Source organism: Mustela nivalis (assembly GCF_964662115.1).
Source record: "Mustela nivalis genome assembly, chromosome: 1".
NCBI classification, from domain to species: Eukaryota; Metazoa; Chordata; class Mammalia; order Carnivora; family Mustelidae; genus Mustela; species Mustela nivalis.
In genome coordinates, this window is record NC_139020.1 from 116,071,679 (window position 1) to 116,082,991 (window position 11,313).

At 43.6% G+C, this 11,313-nt stretch overlaps 1 long non-coding RNA gene across 1 annotated transcript; it reads right to left on the bottom strand.

The window, feature by feature from the left end:
• Positions 1-8,684: 8,684 nt before the first annotated feature.
• On the bottom strand, positions 8,685-10,899 carry LOC309848809. Its single transcript, XR_014303304.1, has 2 exons — positions 10,532-10,899; positions 8,685-9,250 (listed from the first exon to the last, which is right to left on the bottom strand). It is a non-coding gene; the product is annotated as an uncharacterized lncRNA (long non-coding RNA).
• Between the last annotated feature and the right edge of the window lie 414 nt (positions 10,900-11,313).

Genomic DNA, 11,313 nt, shown 5'->3' on the forward strand with positions numbered 1-11,313 from the left:
TGCTAGTGACAAGGTCCTAGAGCAATGCAGAAGAACATCCCATAAATTTCTTGCAGAAAATTGCCAGGCATCCAAAGTGACTGCCGTCCCAGCCCTACAGGAGTGAATCTAGACAATGAATCTAAACCATACGTAGAACTTCACTATATGTCCATCACAAAAGGAATTCAGGTCAAAACCACAGAAAAGAGCTTTCCATCCAGTAGCCAAATTAACATTGTGGGGATTTTGTGCATTCAGAAATTTGTACGCAAATATAGTCGACAAGCACTATGTAAATAAGGGTATAGTGATTAATGGTTATACTTAGAAGCATTCTTTTCTTTCTTTCTTTCTTTCTTTCTTTTAAAGATTTTATTTATTTATTTGTCAGAGAGAGAGCGAGAGCGAGCACAGGCAGAGTGGAAGGCAGAGTCAGAGGGAGAAGCAGGCTCCCCGTGGAGCAAGGAACCCGATGTGGGACTCGATCCCAGGACGCTGGGATCATGACCTGTGCCGAAGGCAGCTGCTTAACCAACTGAGCCACCCAGGCGTCCCAGAAGCATTATTTTCTTTAGAGGGCAGGAAGGGACAGGGGGAGAGGGTGAGAGAGAATCTTAAGCAGGCTCCACATTCAGCATGGAGCCTGACAGGGGACTTAATCTCACAACCCTGAGATCATGACCTGAGCTGAAATCAAGAGTCAGATGCTTAACCAACTGTGTCACCCAGGTGCCTTTAGAGGCATTATTAGAAGAGAGGCAGGGAGCAGGCCCTTACTCACCCCATTAGCCCACACTTGCCAAATTCAATTCGGTCTCAAGTCTCAGCCCAGGTATCACCTGTTGCAGAAAGCCTTTCCCTGGCCTTTTGACCTCCACATCTTAGTGTGGGATGAAGACTTCTCCTCTGCTCCCTTGCTGGATGGTAATTCTAAGTTTGGTAGTTTGTCTTCCTCTTTATGCTCTGAGCAACTCTGAAGGCAGGTGGCTTTTGTTATTTTCCCCAGCATATGGAGAGGTGGTTAATAAATGTAAAATAGAAAATTCTTCTTTACCCCTATGATTGTAAAGAAAGATTTGTTTTTTCCTTCTATCTATGGTCCCTGGCAGAGGTGGAACCAGTAGGTCCCAGCTCTTGAGGGAGAGCTGGTGCTGATGCTGAAATAACCCATCTTTGGTCAAGGTGCACTTTGGTCCACGGATTCTATAAAATATGCATTGGTTTTCTCATCACTCAGTATTTAAAAGACAACTCTCCCTAGTGTTCTGTAAACCCCCATAGCATCATGGGAACAGATCACAAATATTTGCTGGTGGCAAAACCTCTCTCCAACATGATTTCCATAAAAATGAAAAAGTGACTACAGAGTACATTAAATTTTGCATTAAGTGAGTCTCCTCCATACATTGACTGAAATTCAGCCCAGACATCACAGCTAAGCCAAACACCCACCAAGGGACACAACTGTGGTCTTCTTAACCCATCCAGAGACTCTGTTCCCATTTGGACCTTTCTCCTCTGGAAGGGTTCATCCTTTTTGAACACGAAGTATTCAGCCAGAACGCTATGTTGCACACCACCCTGCAACACCACCACCCCCAAACTGTGTGAAGTGATAATAATGTCAGTTATACCACAGCTCTCCAGGAAAGTGGAAAGAACCACTGGATCCCTGGAGAATACACTGGCAAAAATGAGTCTCAACAGAGGGTAGCTTTGGCTATCTGTGAATCCAGTTCCCAGAGCCTCAATATTGTAGAAACCACCCTGGTGGAAAAGATAAATAGGGAGAGGAGAGAAAAAACCAGAAGGGTGAAAAAATAGAAGACTAGAAGAACAAGGGAAGAGCTGTGGGTAAGAATTTCAGTGGATTCTTCTCAGGGCAAGTGGGTAGAGTGATGGCTTAAAGCTTTGGTGGTTTCAGGGAAGTTCTCAAAAACACTTTAATCTCACAGCCACACTTCTGGTCACAAGTGGACCCAAGATTTTACAAATCTCAAGCCTACCTTTGATATTTCCTTGTTAAAAAAAAAAAAAAAGGCAGTATATATCTCCTCTATTGAACAGAGGTATTTATCCATTTTTTCAAAAGATTTTTTAAAATTTATTTGAGAGAGAGCACAAGAAAGAGCACAAATGGAGGGGAAAGGCAGAGAGAGAAAAGGAGAAGCAGACTCCCTACTGAGGAGGGAGCCCAATGTGGGGCTTGATCCCAAGACCCCGGGATCATGACCTGAGCCGAAAGCAGAAGTCCAACTGAGCGAGCCACACAGGTGCTCCTGTATTTATCCATTTTAAAACTATCACATTCCCGTGGCACCTGGGTGGCTCAGCGGGTTAAAGCCTCTGCCTTTGGCTCAGGTCATGATCCCAGAGTCCTGGGATCAAGCCCTGCATTGGGATCTCTGCTCAGCGGGGAGCCTGCTTCCCCCCACCCTTCCCGTTTGCCTCTCTGCCTACTTGTGATCTCTGTCTGTCAAATAAATTAATTAAAAAAAAAAACTACCACATTCCTACTAGATAGATATGATTTGTTGCCATTTTAATGTTATAATGAGATAACATTATTTTCCTGGTTATGCTGTACCCAGCATGGGCAGAAATGCATCCTAAGTCAATTAAAGACAATATAGCCAACCTATGCATGTTAAAGAGTATTGCAACATCACAATCTGTTATAACTTGCTCAAATACTAATATGCAACAGTAGATGGAGAGGAGCAAAGGATATTTCTAGCCAACCAATATGATACAATTGCTATCATGTTACTTAAGTAGATTTTTTGGTTTTGTTTTTTATTTATTTTTTAGTAATCTCTACACCCAACATGGGGCTTAAACCCATGACCCTGAGGTCAAGAAGTCAGTCAGGCACCTGGTATTATTTCTCTGTGTCAGACAACAACAGGTGAGACATTCTACTTTGCATAGCCAGATACATTTGGAAATTTCACTCATCTATGCCAAAGGGACAATATATTTCCTAATCAAGTGAAACATGACATTGTCTCAACTGGGGATCTGAGTATTTATTTTTCTCTAGAAAATGAAGTACAACAGACACACAAATACATAGTTTTATATAATGAAGTCATGAAACCCATTTTTATCATCTTTTGTCCTTCATTAAATAGATCATGGACATGTTTTCTTGATAGTGTACATAATCAACAACATAATTTTTAAAGACTGTATTGTGTTCATTGTACCTGACTGAGCAGCATAATTTATTTTACTAATTCCCTATTTTTCCTAAAGATTTTATTTATTTATAGTGAGAGAGAGCATGAGAGGGGAGGTCAGAAGGGAACCAGACTTCCTGTGAAGCTGGGAGCCCAATGCAGGACTCCATCCTGGGACTCCGGGATCATGACCTGAGCTGAAGGCAGTCACACAACTGAGCCACCCAGGTGCCCACCAAATCCTTATTGATGGATATGTAGGCTGTTTCAACTGGGAACATCCTTGTACAGATATGTTTTTCACATTTCTCTGATTATCTCCTTAGGATAGATTCTTAGAAGAGCAATTAATGAAATAAAATCACAAATCATATTAAAATGTGAATATAGCGGGGAGTGGAGAGTTATTGTTTAATGTGAAGAGTTTCAATTTGAGATGGTAAAAACGATCTAGAGATGGTGGTGATCGTTGCACAGCAGTGTCAGTTTGCTTAATGCCTCTGAATTGTATACTTAAAATAGTTCAATGGTAAGTTTTATATTGTATATATTTTACCACAGTAAAAAATAAAAGTAAATGTGAATACCTACATGCAGACTGCCCTCTACTGGATTAAATAACGCATTTCGCCTCACAACCACTAACCATGAATGTCATCTAAAAGAAATTTTTTGTTGACCTTTTTTCACATCCTGATTAGTCAACCATATTTCTTCTTTTTGATGTTTATATTCAGTTTTGACCATTTTTCCATTAGAGGTGTTTGCCTTTTTCTTGCTGATTTGCAAGTAAGTGCATTATGCATATTAAGAATAGGAGCCCTTTGCCTATCATTGCTATTTGCCTTTAGGGATTTCCTCTTCTGGGAGCTCCTCAGCCCTGACCCTGACACCCCAATATCCCCTTACTCTATGTTCTGTACCCCCATAGAGCTCTATCCTCTGTGCCAGTCTTCTATCATAGTGATTTCAAAGCAGGAGGTTTGAACAGTTCCTTAAAGGTCTTCCCTTTTCTCATTTATACACCCTAGAGAACAATGTGGAAAATCGGAATAAATTTGAGTAAGATTAATAATTTCCTCCTCTCCTCCTCCCCATTTCACACCCTCACCTTCCCTGGATTTCCAGACCAGCCTTCCCTTGTACCTCCCAAGTGGAAGTCTCCCTTGCTGAATTCAGAAATGTGATCATAACAGAACAAATACAGAGCTTAGGCCTGGCCTGTCAGTGTTGGACAGGTGGGAGGATTTGGGGAGGAGACTTTGCTTCATATCCCATTACTGGAAAGTATCCTCATCTGAAGAAGGAGGATGATTTACCAATCGCATGGGTTTGTGAAAGGAAAGAAGGACTGATTGAGATAATTTATATGAGCAGCATCAGGTCTCGTATATGGTAGCTATTATTGTCACTATTGTGTTATTCCTACGATGATGATGATGATGGCTCTCACTATCTTGCCAGGTCATTGTAAATGAGACATGCAAAAGGAAAAACAGCATGAGTAATAAAGCACAGAATCAAAAACGACACACCTACACCCATACACTCATAGCCCTCAATTTGGCAATTTTGTTCTCTGTAGTGTACTTTTCAGTAGGGTATAGAATGAGTACATGAGACATGATCAAACACTCTCAGAACACACAGTTTAGATGACAAGATTCTATTCATCTTCCCTGTGGCTTCTGATGCCTCATTGTTCTCCTTCATCACTCAGTCCCTTTGGGATAACTCTCAGAGGCAGTTAGCCTCTTTGCTTTCCTAACCTTTGTATATTTGTATTTCTCTTACCTCTGTCCAATTTTCTTTGTTTGGGTTTTGCTTTTCTCTTTGTGCATTCTGGTTTTTCGTGCCTTGTGCACATGTTCTCCTTGCCTTCTCCCCTCTCTCATCCTCCTTTCCTACAGGTCTCTTTCCTATAGGGATCTTGTGACCTTGTGATCTTGTGACCTTCACTTCCATACCTCTGTGGTTGATGTTGCCTTCATCAGTGCATCTGTTTTAATGGCCACCTTCGCATAGATCACACTGGACACCAGTGTCATGATACCAGAGTTCCCAAAAGTTCCCTGTTTAGAAGAGAGGCAGATGCCAGCATTAGGAACGGACAGGGATAATGCATGCATAGCCCAAAATTAGAGAGCAAAGAACAGGTTGAAGGAACACAACCCTCCTGAAGTCACCATCACAGTCTCGTGCTCACTGTGAAGGCAGACAGGGAATAGCCCCTCCACTGTCACTGCCTCCCCTTATCTACTTTCAGTCTCATGGCCCCCCATTTCATTCTACTCCAGTGGGTCTTAAAGTGCTGCACTTATTAGAAGTGCACATTCTTGGGTCCCACCCCAGACCTACTGAATCAGAAACTTCAGGGACAGGTAAGGGCCCCACAGTCTGCATTCTGACAAAGTCCTCTGAGTGACACTGTGACCAATTCAAGTTTGTAAACCTCTCCCCTAAACTCTCTTGTGCTTTTTACCAGCACCTACCTGGTAAAATCCTAACTCTGGAGGAACCCAGTTTTCTAGGCCTTACCTGCACCTGGGCAGCTGAGCCCAGCTGGAGAAAAGCTGGGTATTAATTGGTGTCATTGTAAACTCAGTCACTATCCTCTATGGGATTCTGCCCAGCAATCATCTTTCTCTAATCACTTACTCTTCCATTCTTAGAGTTGCCAGAATTAGCAAGCAAAAAACAGAAACAAAAACAAAACACCAGGATGCCCAGTCAAATGTGAATTATAGAGAAACCTGCACTAAAAAATTGTTTATTGTTTATCTGAAATTCCCATTTGACTGAGCATCTTATATTTTTATTTGTTAAGTCTGGCAACCCTAATGAGGAGGTATATATAGTCAGCAGGCAGGCAGTGAGGAAGAGAAGCTGGGTCTAGGGTGGAAGAGAGCAGGCGTGTGCTGGAGCCAAAAGATGAAATGAAACGGGGACAGTCCTTGTTGCCTCCAGCCTTGATGGTATGGATGCCCTGCGGAAGCTGGGACCCTTCGTCAGAGCGCTAACCACATACTCCTGGCCCAGAAGCCAGAGTTGCTGGAGGAGGATACAGGGAAGCTGGAGGAGTTGTAGGCCTGGCTGCTTCCTCACAAAAATAAATGACAACATGTGCAAGCTACACAACGGCTGTCCCTTCACTTCTGTCCTCCATCTCCGGAAACTCTCACCGATCCTCCTAACTGGAAACACCCATGGAAAGGAACTGGGAAGAGTAGCTCAACCTAAGCCAAGTGACACATTATAATCTACCACACTTGTTCTCCATTTTGAAAAGAGGCCCAACAGGCACCGGGCTGGCTCAGTCAGTAGAGCATGTAACTCTTGATCTCCACTTGTGAGTTTGAGCTTCACATCGGGTGTAGAGATTACTTATTTAAAAATCCTTTAAAAAACTTGTTTTAAGGGGCGCCTGGGTGGCTCAGTGGGTTAAAGCCTCTGCCTTCTGCTCCAGTCATGATCCCAGGGTCCTGGGATCGAGCCCTGCATCGGGCTGTCTGCTCCGCGGAGAGCCTGCTTCTTCCTCTCTCTCTGCCTGCCTCTCTGCCTATTTGTGATCTCTGTCTGTCAAATAAATAAATAAAATCTTAAAAAAAGAAAACACTTGTTTTAAATAATAAAAAGAGGCTCAACGTGGAGTGCCAAAGATAAGTGAATAAGTTACATAGAAAGAAATAGCTATCCTTTGTTGAATGCTTACTACTACTTAAGCATTTCTCATATATACTTTGTATATATATTTTGCTTACATATATATAGAAATATACCCATTACAAAAGCGATCTAATTTAATACTGGTAACAATGTTACAAAGTTGGTATTACTTACACCAATGTATAGACAAAGAAAAGGTAGAAAGGTGGAGAAATTTTCCCATGAACACACAACATGCAAGGGGCAAAGCTATGGTTTGAAGCCCGGTCTCTTTATAGCCTGTGTTCCTAACCATTAAGGTCTGTGCTCACCCAGCTTCCCAACAAACTGTAGACTGTATTTCCTATGCACTAAAACTGTACTCTGTCTGTGTGGGAAACCTTCATGCACCCGTGCTCCTCGTGACTCATACTTGACTCTCTAGGTTTGGGAACAAGTTCTTAAGGCTCTCATCACACTCCCCGAGAACTCACTTGAGTAGGAGTCCAGCCCCTCCACTTACTGGTTCAGTGGCCCTGGGCATGTTACTTAACTTTATCAGCCTCATCCTCCTCATGAGGGCTGGAACTCCTGCCTTACAAAATTGTGACGATTAGATGATACTGACTCTGGGGAAGTGTCTGGCACCGCCTGATCATCCTTGTCTTCTGCAAATGGGAATATCCTCCTTCCTCAGAGGATTTGCTACCACTGCCTACATCTAGGCTAAGGACTATAACTTTGGTCTTCATCTCTCCTCCCATCAGGTCTGTATTTCCTGTTTCCCACCGGGAAACACAGCCACCCCCAAATCATCTTACATCTGAACCTCTATGCACAGTTGTTCAATACCATCTTCCCAGTCATCAAGCTCACTTCCTTAAAATCACCTCCATTTCTTGTCTCCTTCTGCCTTGTTCAGACATTGTGGGTACAACATAACTTTTCTGAGGAAAACATCTTTCAACTCCTGGTGCCATATTTTAAAAAGTATATTGGCAAACTTGAGTAAATCAGAGCAGAATGAACAGGGTGACAGAAGTCTGGAAAGTGGCCTAGTAGAATGAGGATATGTATATAAAGGAAATAGGGAGTTTTCTCCTTTAGAACAGAAGCCTAAATGCTGTCATTGGGAAGAGAAGGTCCTTTCTTTGTGGGTTTTGAAGTGCAGACTTGATCCATTGGACGTGGATTTCTGCTGAACATAAGGACATAAGGATGACTTTGAGGATGACTAGAGTGCAGTCATTTGGGGTTCTCTGTCCCTATCTCATCAACTTGTTCTTTCATTCTCATTCCTGCCTTTCATTCTCATTCAGCAAAAAGATATATTCAACTTCTATGAGAATCTTTGGAAAACAGCTTGCTAAGCTTCAAATATGACACATAACAGCACCTCTGTTGAGTGACCCTAGACCCACTGGAATCATATGCTACCCATTTTGGACCTGTTTGAAACCTGGTTTCCCAGCACCAGTAACATGAAAACTGAAGGCTGCTGATGGCAAATAGGAGTTTATAATTCCCCTCTGAACCAGCCAGAGACCTGAACTCATAATACTGCCTTAAATAATAGGATACAGCTTTGGTGTATCTAGCACTTTCATTTTCAGCCTGGAGAGCCCATTTCAGATTGCTTGGGTCCTAATTGATGTTCCTTCTAACAAAGGTAAGCAATATTAGCAAGGCAGAAGCTTATCTTTTATTGTCTTTTTAAGATTTGTTTATTTTTGTGAGGGGGGGGCGTTGGGAGGGGCAGAGGGAGAAGGAGAAGCAGACTCCCTGCTGAGCAGGAACCTCAGTCCCTGAGTCCTATGACCTGAGTGGAAAGCAGGTGCTTAACCAACTGAGCCTCCAGGAGCCCAGAAGCTTACCTTTTTATCATTTTTTAAAACATCTTTATTTTTTTTCAGTGTACCAGAATTCATTGTTTATGTAACACACCCAGTGCTCCATGCAATATGTGCCCTCCATAATACCCACCACCAGGTTTACCCATCCCCCACCCCCTCCTCTTCAAAACCCTGTTTGTTTTCCAGAGTCCAGTCTCTCATGGTTCATCTCCCCTCTGATTTCCCCCAATTCACTTTTTCCTTTCCTTCTCCTAATGTCCTCCATGTTATTCCTCATGCTCCACAAGTAAGTGAAATCATATAATTGATTCTCTCTGTTTGACTTATTTTACTCAGCATAATCTCCTTCAGTCCCATCCATGTTGATGCAAAAGTTGGGTATTCATCCTTTCTGATGGCTGCATAATATTCCATAATATACATGGATCATGTCTTCTTTATCCATTCATCTGTTGAAGGGCATCTTGGCTCTTTCCACAGTTTGGCGATTGTCTTTCTTCTTTTTTTTTTTAAGATTTTGTTTATATGACAGACAGAGATCACAAGTAGGCAGAGAGGCAGGCTGAAAGAGAGAGAGGAAGAAGCAGGCTCCCCGCCGAGCAGAGAGCCCGATGTGGGACTCCATCCCAGGATCCTGGGATCATGACCTGAGCCAAAAGCAGAGGCTTAACCCACTGAGCCACTCAGGCGCCCTGGCGATTGTCTTTTAATATGGCCTTTCTCCTCGTAAGAATCTGAAGTCCAGGGGGCGCCTGGGTGGCTCAGTGGGTTAAGCCCCTGCCTTCGGCTCGGGTCATGATCTCAGGGTCCTGGGATCGAGTCCCACAGCGGGCTCTCTGCTCAGTAGGGAGCCTGCTTCCTCCTCTCTCTCTCTGCCTGCCTCTCTGCCTACTTGTAATCTCTCTCTGTCAAATAAATAAATAAATCTTTGAAAAAAAAAAAAAAAAGAATCTGAAGTCCAGGACAAAGGGATTTGGCAATCTCAGCATGAGGGGCAAATGGGCCCTGCTGACCTAAATACAGATGGTGTGATAGGATGAAGCCGGGTAGGCTCCAAAGGTTGGGCATTGGGAGAAGGGTAGAAAAAGGACAGAGAACAAGAAAGAGGTGCCTCCTCACCCAAAAGGGAACCACAGAGGAACAAACAAAAAGAAATACTTTGCTCTGTCCTTTAGACTCTTGAATATATTTGCTAAGGGGCACAAATGGAGCGACACAGGAGTAGAAGTATATGGCGATGTTGGGCTCTGAAAGTACTCATACCAAAAGGAAAGTCAAGTTGCTCGATGGCTGACCTGCAGGTGTTGGAGCACATGCACAGGTTGTGAACCAGATTCCACCATTCACCATCTGCCATCCCAGGCTGGCTGCCTAACCTCTGTTGCCTTGTCTCTAAACAGGGGCCCTAATGTCCCTGGGATTTGGAGGGGATTAAAGGACTTATATTTAAAGCAGTTAGAACACCCTAATGTGAAGGGAGCTCTCAAAAATGTTAGTAATCATTTTCTTTAGATGGGAAATCGACCTTGGGTGGCTTCCAAAGTCCTTCATGCTGTAAGATATTTTTGTTAATCTTCTGATATTTCCCCTTCATCTGGGTCTATGTTTCCCTATCCATTTCAGTAGCTATACCCCAGTCCAGGACTATATCCTTGTGCCGGTTAGGGTGAAACAAAAGGGGAGCTTCCTGTTGTCCCCATGGATCCCTTAACCACCAGCCCTTCCTCTTCACATCTGCTCCAGCTCCTTCGACTCTCTTACTGTGTGGTTCTACACAACAGTGAAGAAAATATCAAGGAACCAAATCAAGATTAGGCAGGTGAACTCCCAACCCAGCCTCTTGACTCCCTTCAGAATTCAGGGCATTACTCACCAGCTAGACTGGGGTGACTGGGCAGCATCTGTCCTAGGTTTTGCCTTTGGATCCGTCCCCAGTGATGGCCATAAAAAGCAAGGTTCTCCTATGTCCTCCAGGCTTTATCTTTTGGTTCAGACCAGAGTGAAATCCAGCAGCCCCAGAACTCCAGGCAAACATTTTGAGAAAGTGGTCTCTCTACCCTGCCTCAAGTTCAGCCCTCCAAAATCATACTTGATCCTGACCTCCCCTGACCGCTCTGTTTTCTGACAGTTCTCTTTTGTTGCATTCAGTTTCCTTCTCTCAACTTGGCATGCAGTCCACACAACAAATCCCGATTAGCATGGTAGAGTGTGGGTGCATCCACGAGACTCACAGGGCAAGTGTGAGCCCATCTGAACCCAACTGGAGAGGTTGTTCCTCTTCCGTATGGCTGCCCTGGCCTCCTGCCACCCAAACTACACAAATCAGCAGTACCTCCTTCTCTAAACAGTAGTTGGAACATGTTCCATCTCAGCTTCAGTTCCCTCTGGCTTGAAATGGCATCTCTTATTACATGGAAACTGTTCATATGTACATTTTTCTCTCGATCTTTGCCTTTATCATCTGTCTCAGTCCATTCAGGCTGCTGTAACAAAATACGACAGTGTAGGGGGCTTACACAACACAAGTTTATTTCGCATGGTCTGGAGGCTGGAAGTTGGAGCTCAGAGTGCCAGCCTGGTAGGGTAAGGGCCCTCTGCCAGGTCACAGACTTCTCTTTGTAAACCTCAAAGGGCAGAAGGGATGAGGCATC